At 42.5% G+C, this 17228-nt stretch overlaps 1 long non-coding RNA gene across 1 annotated transcript in view; it reads left to right on the plus strand.

Moving 5' to 3' along the window:
* LOC132251208 (uncharacterized) overlaps positions 1–16964 on the plus strand; it is a 549220-nt gene extending 532256 nt beyond the window's left edge. The window contains exons 5-6 of the long non-coding RNA XR_009463113.1: positions 12537–12569; positions 16845–16964. This is a non-coding gene — a long non-coding RNA (uncharacterized LOC132251208). The remainder of the gene's footprint in view (positions 1–12536; positions 12570–16844) is intronic.
* Positions 16965–17228: the final 264 nt, after the last annotated feature.

Consider the following 17228-nt stretch of genomic DNA (forward strand, 5'->3'; position numbering starts at 1 on the left):
GCTGCCCCCTTGTGGGTCTCCAATTGGCACTGAGGGTTGGGGCCACACAAAGGGCAGCTAGCAGTCAAGATGGTGGCCACCCCATTGTCCTTCCTCTTTGCCAATCAGCACCAGGGCACGGGGGCACCACAAAATGAGCATGAAATCAGCTGTTCAGACCATGACCATGAAGCATGAAAATTGCTTTCTCTGACTGTGAGTTAGGTAGGTCCCTAACTATATATAGATACTATAAAATATATAGACAGAATATATATAGAATTATATAGCTATTATTATATATTAAAATAAAATATAAAACATAAAATATAAGTGTGTGTGTGTGTGTGTGTGTGTGTGTATTTATAAGTATATTGTATGTGTGGATAAATTATATACATTTAGGTAAATCTATGCTTCTGGTAGTTATAGTGTTGCTAGCTAAATAGTAATTTATGTTAAAATTAGAAAACAGCAACTGTGGTATATATAGTTTCTTTTTTAATCAGCACTGTGAGTGAGTTCTCAGGAATTTCATGGCTAGATATAAAGAGATTTTCTGGACACAAACACTGTCCATACTCAACTTTAAGGATTCACCTTCCTTTCTAAGAGTCCATTACCAGCTGCTCCCATCTACTTCAGAGGGCTTAGACTAGGACCTTGTACAACCCTGTGCTTCTCTGAACACTGCTGAAAACAGTTACATTTGAAACAAATATACAAGCACTATGATCTCAGTTCAAATTGCTTGGTGCTAAATTTTGAGTGCAATCTTTCAAAACAACCAAAGAAGGCTGTTCTAACACTAAAACAGTCTGAAATCGTCTCTTATAAGAACTCCTTTGCATTTAGATTATATAAACACAATCAAAAAAGGTTCAAGGCCAACCTAGCTAGAGTGGTTTAGGTATGCCAGCTCCTGTAGCTTAGAGCAGAGGTCACCAACCATGACTCACGTGTCATAAATGGCACTGACAATGTCTGTGTGTGGCACAAAGGGATGGAGCAGGAAACATGGTAGTAAATAGGACAGGAAGCAGAAAGCAGAGCAGAGAGCATGGAGCAGAAAGGAAAGCAACAGATCAGGCAGGGAAAGGAGGGTGACAGTGGCACTCAGGGATGATGAACGACTAATTTGTGGTATGCCAGTCAAAAAGGTTGTCCCCATCTTCCCACTTGCCTAGGCCCTAGAGCATATAAAGGAGCACTGTGGCTAGCATCTGGCTATTTTTGACTCCTCAACCTGAATGACAAGCACCTATTTACAGCTGGGATGACTAGGAGAATGAGAGTATGGAGCAGAATGAGTGTATAGCAGGGGTGGGTGATTATTTTTGCTGGAGCTGAGAGTATGGAGCAGAATGAGTGTATAGCAGGGGTGGGTGATTATTTTTGCTGGAGCCAGAAAACTTAATGAGTCTTGGTGAGCTGTTGAGGGCTGCAAGTGTAGCCCCACCCCTTGACATGTGCCCCACCCCCTGGTTGCGATCTTGCAGCTGGAAGTTCTGCCCCTAACCCCTGACCTTTTCCCCCAGAAGTTCCTCCCCAGAAGTACTTCTTTTGGGAGTGGGGTTACCAACTGAACCAGAAAAAACCCAAGTCATACACTAAAAGTCAAACACCTGCTATAACATATTTTAATTTTACTACAAAAATATTTTTGTCGTGATTTGTTTGTGTAGTGTGTATAGAGGTGATTACATAATAGCTAAAAAATAAAGTCTTACTCTTGTCTATTGTGTGGGGGGGTAGCTGGGGGTACATGTGGGGGGGGTTGTGAGGGGATGGGGGTTGAGGTGTGACTGTGTTTGAGGGGGTGTAGGGTATGTTGTGGGGTGTGTGTATATGTGACAGGGTGGGAGCAGGGTTTGGGTGTGTGGGGTTCGTGCGGTGAGGGAGGGTGTGTGGGACCCCCCCACACACTCCCTCCATGGTGCATAGCCCCCACTGCTGTTCATAGATTCATAGATCCATACATTGTTAGGGGCTGGAAGGAACCTTGCAAGATCATTGGGTCCAGCCTCCTGCACAAGGCAGGAAAGACAACTGGGGTCTGGTGACCCCAGTGAGGTGACCGTTCAGTTTCCTCTTGAAGATTTCCAAGGTAGGTAGGTGGCAGCAGAAATCACCTACCAGAGTAGGTAAGTGATTGCACCACCTCTGGAGGCCCACAGAGGCTACCCTGTGTAGGTGGTGGCAGCAGCAGGCAAGGGCTATAAGGGTGCTCATGGCCCACACAAGTGCTGCTGCCTGGCAGCACACAGCTCTGTCCAGAGCTGCATGTGGTGGCAAGGCCAGCCTGCCTGCCTCTATCACATGGGGCTCACAGTGGCATGGGTGCAGATCCTGGCATTTGCACGCCACAAGGGGGAAGACTTGCTTGATAGATCTGGCTGCCTTCCATGCTCCCTGCTGCCATGAAAGCAGGGTGCTCCCTGCCACTTCCAGCAGTGTCCCAGGAGCTGCATGTGGCTGGCAAAACCATCTGTATTGCTGCTGCCACTGGTGGCCTGGGCTGTGTGCCATGGGGAGGGGGAGCTCCCCCCCTCCCCCAACATGCACCACCTGCCCACCCGAGTTGCATGCTCCCGCTGCCCTCCTGGGCCCAGGCTGTGCACTCCTCCCAGGCCAAGGTCCATGCTCCCTGCTTTCACCCGATGGCAGCTTGCCCCCTGCCCCTGCCCCTGCCACAGCTCCCACCACCCCCACTGCTTCCCTACCTGCTGCCTGGAGCGAGCGCTGAAGCAGGGAGATGAGGAGAAGCTGCTGGACATTGAGGAAGTTGAGAAGGTCCCGCATCGGCTGCAGCCCCTCCTGGAAGCTGTGTGCTGGCTGGGCTGGGCCCTTACATGCTCAAGGGTGGGAGTGAGGTGCGTAGGCTGAGTGGGGTACAATTAATTGGCATGTGCCTGTAGGCCAGATGGAATTACCTGGCCCATTGGGCCATATTTTGCCAGTCCTTGATCCGTGGCAAGAATTGAACTCAAGCTTTTTAAACCATAGTTGGACACATTAACTACTCTGTCCTCACCCCAGATACTATATTTACTCTCATACCACATGACTTTTCCCAAAAATCAGTGTTCCAAAACTGGGGTGCCTGTCTTAAATGAGGCAGCTGATTTTTCTTTACTGATAGAGAAGCATGGAGAGGCAGTACTGTAAGATGGCTGCCAGATTCTCTCAGGCAGCAGGTAGGATTTTTGAAGCCCAGTGTTAAACCTTTACATTTGCTCTCAAATTGGCAGCAGTTTTTGACTCTCAGCCAGAAACTGTTGCCAGTTTGAGAGTGCCTGCGGAAGAGCTAACACAGGACTTCATCTCTCCTGCTCACTGTCCCAGAAGAAAACTGGAAGCCATCCTGCAGCACTACCTCACCATTGGGGGTGTGGGGAGCTGTAGGCCAGAATGCTGGAAAAAACTTTGTTTTCTATATTCTGTCTTCCAAAACTGAGGTGCGTGTGTTATTTAGGGGCTGCATAGTATGAGAGAAAGTACAGTATCTGTAGTATTTAGCACACTGTGTACAAAATCCTTTTTTCAGTCATGCCCTTTGTGAAAAACTTACCAAGATCAGATTTTTCTCACTAACTTATACTAGATCAGGGTCACTAATTATGGGCATATGTACACATGATATACATGGGAATGTTTCTGAGGGTTGAGTTAAGGTTTTTCATGATTGTGTGAAGAGGACTATACTGTAATGGGATCTGAATACCCCTTGTGAAAAGAGCTAGGAGGAAAACATTTTTGTAGTGAGGACTGAAGTGGTGATTTGAGGGATGTCTTCAGTTAACAAGTGTCTGAGTACACACCATAGCACTCAGTGGCCCATGAGGCTCCTTCTAGTCCTGTGCTCCATTAGTGTATCATGTAACAGGGGACCGTAGTCCTGTTACGGAGAGGAGACGGCCAGGTGAGAAGTCCCTTTAAAGCTAGAACTGTTGTAGCCCATGGAAGAGAGATGGCTGCCTGTCATGAGGGTGCCACTGACAGCCCAGTGAGAGGGCAGAGACACCAGTGGCCAAGAAAAACACCCAAGTGGTGAGCAGTGGGGGGCAAGCTGCCAGCTGCAGGTTAGGGCAGAAATCATTTGAAGAGGCACAATGGGCTCAGAGGTGAGCTCACCCCCTCCTTTTGTTTTGCAAAGCCCAGCTTGCAGCTAGCTGGCTGCAGACAAGAATAGCAGGAAGGAAAGGCAGGGGACTGGCAGCACCTGGGCCAAGTAAGCAGGAGGCCTGGTCAGTTGACTGAGGGAATGGGGTTAACTGGGATATAAACCCTTCCTCAAGGCAGAGGCAAGGGGAATGGCCACAGTGGCATTGCAGAATGGAGCCACCATGAGAGACAAGGGCCTGGGCAGACCCTCCAGAAAGAGCCACTGCTCAGGAGAAGCCTCTGCTTACAGCAGTGGTCACCAAGCAGTTGATCTCGATCCACCGGTAGATCTCAGAGCCTCTTGTAGCAGATCTTGGAGCCTCTTGAAGTCAATCCAAGGCTGGGGTGGGGGCCTGAGTGCACGGGTGCATACACAAGTGTGGCCCAGGCCAACAGGTTAGTCCGTGGGGTAGGGAAGGGTTGAGGGCTAGATCAAGGCCCCTGCAGTGAGGGACAGTGCTGCAGAGGCAGAGAGGGTAAGTTGCATGGGGCCCTGGCCGGGTGGGATTTACCTGCTGGGGAGGCACGTCCCCAAATAATTTTTACTCCCTCTACCTCGATCTGCCCGCCCCCCTCTTCCTCCCCACAGACTTGTCTGCTAGGCTGGGGGGGAGGAGGGGACGGAGCTGGGGTTCTTTTAAATGCCAAAGGTGATCTCCTTAAAAAGATTGGAGACCACTGGCTTACAGAGTGAGTAGGAGCCCAAAGGGTGCAGCAATGATGAAAGGATCAGGATGTAGGATAGATATCACTGGATCTTAAGAAGGATCAGCATACAGGGGAAGATACCACTGGATCCTGAGAGGACCCTGGGAGCAGGGAAGTGGAGGCGCACAGAGTGTGGAGGGCTGTTTGAACCCCAGAGGAGCCCTGTGGACTGAGTTTATCTGGAGGAGTAAGAACAGTTCAGATGTGCACAGGAGGAGCCAGGTGCACTGGGTGTGTGCAGTGGGCTGGATCAGTTTGTTAACCCAACAAGGATGTGGTTTCCTTTTCCTGTTTTTCTCCACTCAAGTGTTGGCAATACCTGGTGGACCAAGGCTGCTGTGAGGGGAGATACAGAGGCCACAGAGCACAGTGCTCAGCACCCCACAAATTAATGTGTGCCAGAGGCCTCAGACATTTATTTTTTCTTGAAAAACATTTATCCCAAGTAGCTCCTGAATTATTCTTTGTCTGTGCTGAGATGATAGATAAATGATGCAGATACAGCATTCTTGAGGAAGCATAGTGACAGTACTGCATAGAAAATTCATGGAACAAACCTATGGAGGCCCCTAAAGAGTTTATTTTCATGGATCATTTTGATGCACAGTTTAATCACTAGTGTACCGTACCAAAACAAACAAAGAAACAGATAGCTTTATACAATAAATTATTGTATAGTTTTATATCTACCTACTCAAGCTATTTTTTTTTCTTGAATCATCTATAAGATCAGGTAAAAATGATCTCATGCAACCTAAACAAATAATCACTGAGTTTCAAGAATGAGGATTGTGATGTTATGAATCCCTGAGTGCAATTTCCAAGCTAATTTTTTTTACAGGTCTTCATTGAATTCGTATAGAAAAATATATTCATATTAAAATAATAATTGCACTATTAAAGGGAGTAATGAGAAATGGGCATGAAAAGATATCAGTGATAGTAAGCAAGAGTATAAGAACTGAGTTGTTCCCATTTTGCTGGCTGGGGGTGGGAACACTGGGATTAGGGAGTGATAAATACTGTCTATAGGTATAGGCAGGGACAGTTTTGGGTTTGTTTTTGCTATGGAAGCAATCTTTTAATGAATAATATATATGCTATTGCAGCTGAAGCAAAGCTTCTCCAACAGTGTGACATAAAGAACTCCATGCATCCCTCTGGTTTAGCTACTTACAAATGGTCAAATCAGAGCCCCAAATCCAGATAATACTGAGGTTAGATTTTTATCCAGTTGGAGACATCCTTCTCTAGGATTAACAGTTGTCAGCTTCTGTGTTTTTCATGAGTTACTCATCTATATCTCAGTTGATGAGAAGAGATGGAGCTGTATTTCCAGCCTCCAGATTCTAGCAGAATGTGAAGACCAAAGCTTAGAGGATAAAATCAGGAGAGGAGTGAAAAGATATTGTGCAGGACAAGAAAGGAGAACAACAGCAAGGAGGTAGAGAAAAAGAGAAGGAAACCAAATCCTGCTACAACCAGCCCTTTGTCCGTCAGAGAAGAGAAGCTTTAAAATAAATACTGGAATAAAGACACAAAGCTTCATTAGATGCACCTATATATTTACAGTGTGTATTTAGAGTGTGTTCCTGCACTCTTACTTCCTTCCACCTCCTATTTCCCGTGCTGGCTGACGGTTTTTCTTTTTTATCACTGAAAGAACTGTATGTGATCCTTCTGACCTGTGCAAGTCATCCCTATTTTTTTCTCTTGTTCTGTCTCAGGGTTCCATCCTCATTCTTCTTCATCTGTTCCTTGTGCCAACCAGTTTTTCACGTGTCTTCTCCATTCATGTCTCATATTTTCTGAGGGGCAGTTCTCCTGAATCCAGAACTTTAGCTTTTACTCCTTTTTCCTCTTTTAAAGGAATGAATAATGCTAAAAAAAAACAAAAAACACAGTCCCTAAGACCTCCATGCCATACATATCTGAGCGTGGCTCACCATAGGCCCTCATTTCTCCTGCCCATTGTGACCCCTTAGTGAATTAGTATACAGTGTAGCTGTAAAATTTTTTAGCAAACCACAGGGAACTGCTTTTCTTTCCTGGGGAATATAAAGATTTAGAACTAGGCAATGTATATGTTCAAGATAGTACAGTTTAGAATTTCTTCAGCTTCTTTGAGTTCTGCTATGAATTAAAATCTGAACAGAGATTAAAGTGGTAATTCCTCATCCTTCAATTCCATAGAAGGATTCCTAATATCACGAAAACTAACAAATGTTAGTCTACATCTCAAATGCATTCTCCAGTATGTCACCAAAATAACCATTCCTCCAAAATAGGCCCCAGAGTTCCTTCAGTATAATTTGGCAGCACTGCAAACATAGGATTATAAACTAGGAAGCAGAAATATTGCATATTATTATTCTAATGAAAGTCCATTTTCAAAAGTGCAATCCAGCAGGAAGTAGACATTTCATCCTATAATATACAGTAGATGCTATTATTAAAATGTGAGGAATTGTGCCTTGGAAATGGGAAACAGAGGAGGACTTGATTTTTGGCAATGCCTGAAGGCCCACTCAAATCAATGCTAAGAAAAAAAACAATTAGCTTATCTGCATGAAAAGTCTGCACTGTCTCCAATGCCTGTTCTGTACTGAGCTAATGAAATGATTGCAGCATACCAAAGATGTTGCCTGCTGAGCGGTACATCCTCTTTCACTTTTTAAAGTCATCTAAAATTTCTTGTTACGGTGTAAGCAGAAGTCAGCTCTATTTTCAAATAATTGTTTTTTTCCCATTTAAATGAGTGACTTACAGCATAAATCAAGTATACTTTTGATGAATGTAATTTTTTCCTAATTGCCACTGTGGATCAAGTAGTTATGTTGTTAAAAAAAAAAAGGGGGGAAATATGTTTTGTGTGTATACATATCCCTTTCATCTTCTGTTTCTGTTTTTTTGTTTGTAAAACATTATATATAAGAATCAAACTGCATAGCACCAAATCAAGATAGCATACATGGTAAACAAAACATAGGACACTTATATTTCACCAAAGTGGACAGGTTTTATTGATAATCAGTTAAGGTACTGCAACATCATTAGGACAATAACAGATTCTGTTGGTCTTTTCTTGACCTTCAGTTCCCTTGAGGAAATAGTATAATTCCTGTGGCAGAGACTGAATACCCCGGTTGTTTTAGTCTCAGTAAAGATTTCATTCTGTTATAACTGTGGTAATTGTACATATTTTAGTCCAACAGGGAAACACAGCACACTGAATTTATCTTTATAGGGGAAACGTTTACATTTTCTGTCTTTCATGGTATCAGCTCTTATCACTGTTGTTGAGAAAGTAATGATGGAAGTGGGGCATGTGGATCATGATTTGTGGGTTCAATATACCAAAAGCTCTGCAGCTTTCAAATAGCAAAGGAGGTCTGATTTTGTTTAATGCTTCACACAGGAGAGGTGTAATAAGGTGACAAACTAGGTCTGCCGCAAGAGATTAAATACATGTACATCTCCTAGCATTATCGAAATACACAGTACGGCAAACCAATACTGCAGCATTATGATCAGTGTCCAATAAATAGTCATTCAAATACTTCCTTCAGCTAGAATTTTGGAGTTAGTTCCATAGTGATCTGCATTGCATATACTCACTCATTTCACAGAGAACTGCCTCCTTCATTTTTTACAAATAACTCCGTAGTCTATGTAGAACTTGTTCTTTCTTTGCAATTTGGGAGTTCTAGAACATGATTTTTTAAATTAATTAGATGGCAGATTATATTTTATATATATCCGTACAAAAGGTAGATTTCCAGCCATATCATATTAGTGTGCATGGGTGTGGGTGGGTGTGTATATGGGGAAGGAGTTATGATTTTGTTCTTTTACAGCATTACATATGATTTGTGCTTAGTAAATTTATTTCATTGGGACAATTGTCAATTAACTTATACAAGAGAATTCCCCTTCTGCTTTCCAGCAGAAGGAGCTGTGTGTGTCAATATATACAGTGCTAGATACCCTTTTTCTACTGTGACATCTTTTTATAATAAACAGCTGTATTGTAGGAGTCTCAATATTTGTGCTGCATCAACAAATATTCAGGATGCATTAGATTTTTTGTTTGCTTGTTCCAAACAGTAAAGAAAATTATCCTTCTACGCTGTATTTCTTTAAAAGTCACAGTGAACATTTCTAATAAATTATCTCATACACTGAGCTACCACCCTTTTTCTAGGTGATAACCAAGGATAAATGCATTCCACAGTAATACCAAGGGAGCTCATGTAAACACATATGAGAATAACTTAGCCAAGAAGCTTTTCTCTTCAAAGTTCTCCACTGCCCCCTTCTCTCATTTATTTATTAAAAGTACAGGACTCAACTTCTCTCCTGTTGTCAGGAAAACATAACTGCTTTATTTTCAAACACAATTAGGATAGGTAATGGATGGAATCACTTGTAGAAGGCAAGATATATTTGCACATTATACACTAACCAAAACAGATGCAGGTATATAGGATAAGCTTTTGTGAGCTGAAGCTGACTTCATAAGATACTGTGAAAGGATGAGCACAAAGCACTGTATAAGAAGGAGATAAACATTTGAATATGAAGGGCAGGAAAGAGAGGGAGAGGGGAGAGAGGAAGGGAAAAAGAAACAGGAAGAGTGGACAGTGTTGGGAGAGGCAGGCAAGCAGGCACAAACCCATAGGAACAAAGAAATCACAAAAACTAAGTCACCAGGTAATGGTCCAAGAAGCCATAGTCTCTGTGGATGATTTCTTCTTTTGCAGTTTCTCATTCAAATTGATTTGTAAAGGTTTGCTGCCACTCTTCACAAGAGGTGAGAACAGCCACCCTCAGGTCAGCGATGGAGTATCCAGGGAGATTCAAGTGTTCTGCTTTAGAACTGCATGTCTTTCTGCATCTGATGTCAGATCACTGTTCATTCATTCTTTCACATAAGGATCAATCTGTTCATCCAATGTAGACAGCAGGGGGGGCCTTGTGAACAGGCAAGGGCATATATGATATTAGTGGAGTTGCAAGGAACGAACCTCAGGGCTAGGGACAGACATTCTACATAAACCGGTTTAAGTGATCAGAAACTTGTTTAAACCTGTAACACAACAGATGTTCAGTGCACATAAACCAGCTTGAAAATGGCTGAAACTGGTTTGAGATAAACCTGGTTGAATGTAGTATCAGACTTAATTGATTTGGGTCAAACTGGTTTATGTAATGTCTGTCCCAGACCCCTTCCTGGTTTAACTTAAATCAGAGTCCCCAGGCATCCCAGATGCTTTGCTACCCTGGGCAGGACTCTCTGTTCCACAGCAGAGCTGGTCCCTCCCCTCTGCTGCCTGGCTGGAGCGCTGGCAGAGTCTGCAGGTACAGTGGCAGCTGCCTGGCTTCCTCCTGCTCTCCTCCCCCTTCCCCCACCACTCCCTGCTCAAGCAGGGATTCCCCCTCCCCCTCTGCCTTACACAGACAGCTCTCAGCATTAATTAGCATACCACATGCTGGCTACAGTCTGTGCCATGGGAGACAGGACAAAGGCAGACAGAGCAGTGTCTGCTTAGGGCTGTTTGGAGTTAATCAATAGGCAGCTGGTAATGTCTCTCTGTTCCTTCCTTGGAAAAAGTTGTTTAGAAGGAGAAGAAGAAGTTGTTTAGAAGAAGTTGTTAAGAAGAGCTTGAACTAATGAGAGAGGCTTTTGTTTTATGGGCTGATAAATGCTATCAACTCCCTCTGTAACTGCCTGCTGTGTAACTATATGCTCTGTTATCAGCTCCCTGTTGGCTCCCTTGCTGGTCAGGAGGGGAACCCCACCCTAATCAAAGCATCTTGCCAGGGCCTGACCATGCCCCCCTCAGCTCAGCACTATAGAAGGGAAGGGAATAGTGCTGTAGTGTCCCCCGCCTCCGGCTTCTAGCCTGAGCCATTGCAGGCATGTCCCTGCATTTCTTCAGCCCAGAGGGGATGTCTTTACAGTTACAAACCAGTTAAGCCTAGCCAGGTTAGACTAACTTGCAAAGATTGAATCAATTCAGGCCCAGGCTTTTTGAATGTGTGTCCCTAGCCCAGGTGTTATATTCCACATTACTCAGTTCAGTGATGATGTGGTCTGTATTGACATTGGGGCACTGAAGGTAACTGTCCCCATTTTTAAGGCCTGGTGCCTTTGTGAGACGGGGACTTAGGTAGCCTGTTATTTGAGGTGGGGAGGGGAGTGCCTTTAACCTGGGACAGATTTGTCCCACATAACTATGCTGAAACAGTCATCCTTTTCCAGGAAGGTTGGACGTCATTAATGATGTGTTTAGGGTGTTTAAATCAGGGGCTCTTGGTGGCAACCAGAGGGACTTTTTTGCCCTTGTCTCAGGGTTGGTATTGTCGTAGGTCAGAGCAAAATCTTGAGTTTGGCTGCGTTGATTTGAGTGGCAACAGTTTTGGTATTGGATTCTAATTATAGTAATAAACAGGAACTATGGATTCTTATCCCATTACTTGGACTACCTTTTGGGACTCTTTTCTTGCTGTGGGTTTATTGATTGCTTCCACTGCTCCAGCACTGCTCCCCCATTCTTCTTTTCCCTGCCCTTCGCCTCCCACCTTTTGTAGTCAAATTTCTTTTTCCTTATATACTGCTTTACGCACATCCTTTCACAGTATCTGATGAAGCAGGCTGCAGCCCATGAAAGCTTGTGCTATATATCTATATCTACTTTGGTTAGACTATAAGGTACAAATCTACCCTGCCTTCTACTTGACTTCAGTCTAACATGGCTAACTATGTCTCTCTGAAATTTCTTTTCCCACACATGGTTTTGATTATTGTGAACAAGGACAGGTTGCTTTTGACCCCTGAGGGTTTTCTGTCTGTGTACCCTGTATCCAATACTGCATAGATACACTTATCAATACAGTAAGTAGGAAGATTTTCTTTGTCACAGTACATCAGAAAATCAGGTCTTCACCTAATATGGCATCAATCCTAGCTGATTTTGTGACAGTATTTGATAAAGTAATTCACACTGAATTCTAACTGCAAACTTAATATGTGAGCACAGTGCAGAGCCTCTTTTGTAAATTACTAAATGTATCTGTTTAAAATACTTAATTATATATGACAGGGCACTGCCCCAGGAATTTGAAATTCTGGTTTCTTGTCCTGGCAACAGAAGAAATCTAGAGAGAGTTTCTGTGTCAGTATCATGTGAATTCACCTGAAACAAAGGAGTAATTTATATTTCCCTGCTCCTGCATTAGAGTATCAGGTCTGTATTCTTTTGTACTCATATTGCAAAATATGCCATGTTTTACAAAGAAAAGTTTTATTGTAGGCTGAGAAGACATATCTCCAACTCGAAAACAAATGTTCCTATTCAAGGATAAACCTCTGAAATCACTGGTTTGTACTAAAATTGCTTGCAAAATCCCAAGATAACTGTAGTGCAACATTATTAAAGCTTGTAAGAAACAGAGCAAGTGAGTTTGTTATAATGAGCAAGGGCTTCAGATTTATATCCTGCTTCCCTACCACCTTTTAGCAACCCACACCTATACTCTCCATGTAATGCCATGTTAAGGCTTTTATCTTTGCTTTCTGGGACAAATTTTATATTAGTATTATGTGATGTTGGTGCCAGTTACAAGTTTTTAATATCAAATTAGTGTTAAAGATCTTTTTTTTTTCATTGTTTTAATTTCAGGTTTGGATTCTCTATCAGGGCATGCATTTCCAGGTAAAGTTGCAGTTAGATTAGACTGTGTTATTTGTCTGTGTCATACTGTGTTTATGTGTTTATTTTTTTTTGGTTAAAACTTAAACTGTGTTTCCCCAACATTTCATGGTATGTAAGAGTTATGATTTGTATTGCAGCTAAATGTTATCAGTACCGTACACTACCAATTAACAATCATTAACACATAGCTACATTATCTTTAAAAGCAAATCAAGGGAGAGAGATTATACATTCAAAAATATCATATCCAAATGAGAGTGATTAAAATAAATTAAAATGGGAGTATGATTTGGTAACCTGATGACAATCACAAGTTGGGTAATGGTGTAGAAAATATAAGATTCAGTTTTTGCATCTACTGAAAGAAACGCACAACATGCACAGGTTATGAATAATCATAGGAAGGTTTCTGTTCAGAATCAAACAAGAATTGAGAAAACCTTTTATCAGTTTTCTGTGGTCTGCTCTCACCTGTCTCTTACACAAATGGCCAATATGTGATTATAAAGCTTTCTTTCTAATAGTGGATTATCTTGATTTAAACAGTCAAGTACCTATGGTTATAAGGATATAAACATTTTGGGCTGGGGAATTTTCTGTCAGCAACTGGATTTGATGCTCTTGATGCTCAAACGAATGTCTGTGTTCCTGGAATTAAGTTTTTACCAAATGGATGATTGTGATGCACTAATGGGTTTCAGTAAGCATTCTGTATAATGCTGAAAAATTCATCTCTTCCACAAATGTACAAACACCTCCTTCAATTTTAAATCTCCCTTCATGGTAGAATCACAATTAAAATACAATGAAACATGTTAGGAAAGCCAATTAATGGCTTGATCAAAAAAAAGCTGTAAGCTACAAAGTTATTCCACAAAAAATGTGGAATAACTTTGTAGCATGTTCTAATTACACTATTTGAACATGTGGCCAATTGTCCCCCTGTGGATGGGTGCCCTATCAACTATGGGGCTCTCAGCGACAGGAGTGCCCTACCTGCTGCCAGCTCCACAGCTGACAAGGCTTCCAAAGGAGGCCGCAGTGCTAGCTGCAGGACTTGCAGTGGGAAGAATGTCTCCCCCCCCCCCCCCCACATGAACCTCATTGGTTCCAGAGCTCAGAGCGGGGACGTCAATGGCTGTAGACTTGCAGCCGGGAGAATGCTGCTGCCACTGCCAGCCCCACATCTCATCTCAGTGGCAGTGTTTTCCTTGCTGGCCCTGCTGTGAGCCCCACAGTCCACCTCAGCTGTGAGGTTCCCACTGCGGGCAGGACACTATCCCTGCTGGGAGTCCCGTCGAGCCCAGGGAGCTAGTGCAGTAGGGGCCCAGGGGCGTGATCCCAGGCACTCCCTGCACCAGTGATAAGGTGTGATGGGATGTAATGCATGACCCCACAATTGCACCTCCTGCCATGCATATGCGTGACTGTGTACATTATATATTAGATCCCATTGTGCCTTTACCTGCATATGTATGGGGGGCCATAGCTTAATTTAATTTAGGCATCTAATAGGTGAGGTATAATCTGTACCGTCATCTTCCATATTATACCTTAGTGTCCTGAAAATGTCTTTTGGGACACTCCAATTTCTTGTATTAATCCATCCCATTGTTCATTTAAATAACTACAGAGGACAATAGATTTTGTTCTGAGCTTTCCACATGCAAATGGAGCATGGAAACAGGTGCATTCTAAGAACAGGGAGTAAAAAGGCTTAAGAGTAATGATGTTCAATGTGGCAAGAAGTATTCAGAACAAGGACAGATTCCCAATGAGTGTAGAAGTTATCTAAGCTGTCCTTACTCAAGGTTTAAGAACACTGAATGGCACTTGTTTCCAAATAAACTCATTCAGAGCACTACAGGATCAGATTTTGCCCTTTTTACTCATAGTAAGAAGTACTTTCTACTATGAGTACTCCCATTTGCTTAAATGGGAATACTCATGGAATACTGGAGTACAGGCCATAAGGGTTCTATAGAGCTGGCTGAAATAGAAGTCTCCACTTGGAGAGATGCATCACTGAGTCAGAAGCAGCATGTGTACAGCTTTTTAATATAACTATTTCATGATGCTAAAAACTAAAAACAAATTGTGCCTTTTTTCTGAAGTTTCTAAAATATTTCTAAAATATGGTGACTTTAAGAATGTGTATTACTGGTGCTAACCTTAGAGCTTTAGGTTCCCTCTTAGTATCATTATGTAGGCAAAAAAATAGTTGAAGGGAGACCCCTCATTCGTCTTGCACAGAAAATATCCTGATTAAAGGCTATGGTAGGTATGTAACTGTATGCAACTTGATCAAGTGGCCTATTTGACTGTCAAAGAGATACAGGTGTACATTATGGTCCAAATCCTATTTTGCCTTTAGATGACTAAGTGCTACTTACTGGTCTAAATGTAAAAATAATATTCCAGAGCCAGTTTCCACATACACAGCTATACTTGTCTTTGTGACAACAGTAAGAAGGCATTTTTTTATGGCCACTTGTTCTCTTTTGTGATCCTGTTGTTCCTGGGAAGGTGCAGAACTCTGTGTAAGTCCCAGAAAATCCATGCAAATCAACTGAAAGGACAAAGGAAGAAGAGGCTTTCCACCTTTAGGCCAGTAGCCTAGTGTTTAGGGTACTTATCCAGGAAGTTTCTAGTCTCACTTTTGCCAGATAGTTTGAACCCTCACTGCCTACTTCCCAGCCTAGTGCTCTAAGTACCAGGCCGTGATCCTGTCCTCATGTTGAAGCTGGCCACTGGGCAGCCAGGAGCAGAAGATATCTGGGACCAGAAAGAGACCTTGAAAAAGGGAGCCTTCTCTGTGACTCATTGAGATGGGCATCAACTGGCTTCTGGCTCCTGCCCCCACTGCTGCCTATCCAGTTTATCCAATGACTTTTTCAGACACGAAGGAGAAACAGTATGGGGGCAGGAGTTGGGGCTAGAACCTAGGTCGTCTTCTTCCAGATGTTCTGTGTGATCTGTCTGAGACTAAAATTTCGGGAACCTACACAGAAGTGACTGCTTATCTAAGCAGAACTGGATCATAGCAGAACTAAAGTAGCCAAAATAAATCTTTTCTGAGCATGCTCAGAAAGACAAGTCTAGTGATTCAAATGGAAATAAGATCTAAAATCCACATAAGTGGCACAACATTTCATTTAAGTATCTGCATTTAAATATGGTTCTAAGTAGCCCTCAGTTGCCAAAAGGTGACATTCAGTTTTGGCCTATGTGTCACTGTGAGGAACAAAAACCTAAAAAGGAGGACCTGACTTACAGTCTCCGTATAATCATCTCTTTAATTCGGATAAGCCACATCTTCAGTTCCTATTTTTATTTTGCATGCACAATTGACTGCTTTTTCTTTATCTTAGGTTAGCCAGAGATGAGGCTACTAATTTACTGGTGCTTGTTATAGGAGGAGATTTTAGTTCCAGGCAGATATAAGCTACAGGCCAGGTTTTCCTCTTGTTTTGTTCCCTATTTATATTCTAGAACTTGGAAGCTTTGTTTTCGCACAGAGATTTAGCAGCAGTATACACAATATTTAAATGCCCCCTCCTCTCCCCAGCTGTGGTTCTAGGCTTATCTTTGATCATTAATTATTAATTGGCTTGTACTAAAATAGTCCAGCAAACTATAGATGCAGCTATATTATAGTTTATTAAAGTTTAAGGCCAGAAGTGGTCTTAGATCATTTAGTTTGTATGTTACAGACTATATAGTACAGGCCACTAAATTCTACTCACATACCTGCATGTTAAACTCAAATAGCTTCAGAGAGACTAAATCATTTCTGGAAACTGAAATGTTATGTACCATAGGCAGAAAGAAAGAAAGACCAAGGTACAGCCATACCAGAGACCCCTGCAGTAACCAGACTTTACGTAGGAGTGAGATGTGCTGAGTCATACCCCATAATGCAAAGGAAAGTGAAAACCAAAAGCAAGGTTCTTGTAATTTGACCTGGAGGAAAAGTCCCATCTAACGTTGAACTTGGTGATTGGTTCGACCTAAGTATGTGAGTAAGACTCACTAGACAGGCATCTAGAAAAAGGATTCTCTCTGTACCACCTTAGACTGTGAGGACATACCATGAAATATCCCATCTCCAGCTGTGGCCATCCCTGATGCTTCTGAGGATGTTAGGAAAAACACAAATCAAAAGTTATCTGCTCAATTGTGCATCAAAGGAAAAACAATCCTTTCTGACCCTTGCAAGTTGTCACCTGAAATCCTGAAACATGAGATTTGATTAAAGTCATTGTCTTAATGCAGAGCTGCAAGTGTTATGAGCATATTGAGGACTTCCAGAAGCTGGATTAGAGCATGTCTTTTAGAATGATATCTAAGGCCGTCTTAAGACTCCAAGCAATGGTGAGTCCACCGGCTCCCGTGGTAAGCTGTTCCAATATTTAATTACCATCACTGCTAGGAAAATGCATCTTATTTCAAAGTTAAATTTGTCTAGCTTCAACTTCAAGCCATGGATCTTGTTATGCCTTTATCGGAAACATTGAAAAGATGCTAGTCTATTAGTTACACCTGTACACAGGGATCGGGTCACTTCTCAAACTTTTGCTCAACAAATTGAATAAATTGAACTCTTTAAACTTCATATTATAAGTTTGGGTTTCCACCTAAATTACTGAACTCTTTCAA

Source organism: Alligator mississippiensis, chromosome 1 (genome assembly GCF_030867095.1).
Source record: "Alligator mississippiensis isolate rAllMis1 chromosome 1, rAllMis1, whole genome shotgun sequence".
Taxonomy (NCBI): Eukaryota; Metazoa; Chordata; order Crocodylia; family Alligatoridae; genus Alligator; species Alligator mississippiensis.